Source organism: Apis dorsata, unplaced genomic scaffold (assembly GCF_000469605.1).
Source record: "Apis dorsata unplaced genomic scaffold, Apis dorsata 1.3 scaffold_111, whole genome shotgun sequence".
Classification (NCBI taxonomy): Eukaryota; Metazoa; Arthropoda; class Insecta; order Hymenoptera; family Apidae; genus Apis; species Apis dorsata.
The window spans coordinates 169,342-171,035 of record NW_006263406.1 but is presented as its reverse complement, the minus strand read 5'-3'; the positions used below and the strand labels follow the sequence as shown (position 1 = coordinate 171,035).

The following is a 1,694-nucleotide window of genomic DNA, read 5'->3' as shown; positions in this document are numbered from 1 at the left end:
TCTCTCTCTCTCTCTCTCTCTCTCTCTCTCTCTCTCTCTCTCTCTCTCTCTCTCTCTCTCCAATTGACGAACGATCCCTTCATTGTTTCGCTTTTACGGCGAGAAGAATCTCAACTCGGCGAGCCGATAATTTTCCTGCCGCTTTCCTTTTTCCTCCTTCCAAGGATATTATCTTAAATATCGCAATTCGAGGATACGATTCACGTTGGATGGATTTGAGCAGATATTTTTTCCTTCACGCGCCGCTGTATCAATACTTTAATACTTCTATCGATATTTTAGTAATGCGAGTCTGATTTTTTCCACCATTACTATTAGAAGTAATGATAATAGTAATTGTATTGACAATACTATTGATTAGTAGTACTGATTTATATATTTTGGATATTTTAATTTGGATAATAATTTGGATTATAATTTGGATAATGTGACTGTCGAATGTCCTTCGACATAGTCGTTACAAATATACTTCTTAGTTGTGGATTGTATATAAATTATTCGTGCGGCTTGTCTATTAGAGACCAGGGTCTCTAGCAATGTCACAGCAGGTAATCGTGTCCGATGGTCAGAGCACGATACGTTCATAAATTATCTAATTATCATCAGAGACTCGTGATATCCCAAGATTAGAAGAGTTAGAGAATTATTATCTGCAAAATTGTTAGGATTATCCGAAAATACAACAAAACCTTGTCAAAACTTTCAACGGAGTCAACATAATATTGCCGTTTGGAAAAATAATTCTGATATAAGTATTAGACTAGTATTATAGTATTATAAATATTAGAAGTATTATAAATATGCAAATTATGTTCTTCGGATAAAAGACGACAAATGAATTAAACGCACAAAGGAATTTAAAAAAGACAACAACTTTTTGTCCAAATCCTGATCAACCTCAGCCTTGTATAGAATGTTTTAAAATTTTACATTCGAAATAATTTTTAAAAATTAAAAATTAATATTAAATTTTTAAAAATTTTCAAAAATATTTTTTTAATAAATTAATTATTTTTTTATTATTTCTATAACAATTTAATAGTTTTATTACACCTTGCAAAATATCTTTTCAAATATCTACAAAGATCGTTCATAAGTAGTGAAATAATCCGAATATGGGTGACGCGGCAGTCAAACAGAAACGCCGCGCCGTTTCCACGGGAGATGTTGGTTGGCCGAGGAGAGCTCTCCACGATCTACAATCGAGAGGGAGGGGAGGGCAGAAATACGCGAATCGCTTTCTAAACACCGGGACAACGAGATCGCGTATCGAGATCCCCTTCGACCGAATCTACAACTCATCTTCCCTCCCTCCCTCCCTCCCTCCCTCCTCGATCGATCAAATGCGCGCGGATAATTTCGAGTTAATTAATTAAAACTGGAGCTCGAGGAATGTGGCGCTCTCTGGGATCCCGCTTATCTTTACAGCCTGTTTGCCCCGGCGAGAGGGAAACCGAGGGAGTCGCGGTGAAAACGGCATGGAGAAGAGGAGGAGAAGTGGGGAAGGGGAGGGGAGAGGGAACAAACCTGCCGCGTCTCTGGCACCTGGCCACCACCTGCGCGCGCGTCACCTGGACGCGCCACGCGCGGAAAACCGCCCCTGGATACCGATAATCGATACACCGGTGTAATTAAATAATTCCGACGAGTGCCAACAGCACTCTCGCATCGGTCCATCCTCGATTTTAATTCGA

General features: G+C 39.3%; 1 long non-coding RNA gene across 1 annotated transcript in view; it reads right to left on the bottom strand.

The window, feature by feature from the left end:
• Positions 1-1,694, bottom strand: part of LOC102674955 — a 34,795-nt gene that overhangs the window by 23,315 nt on the left and 9,786 nt on the right. The gene's annotated exons all lie outside the window — the stretch shown is intronic.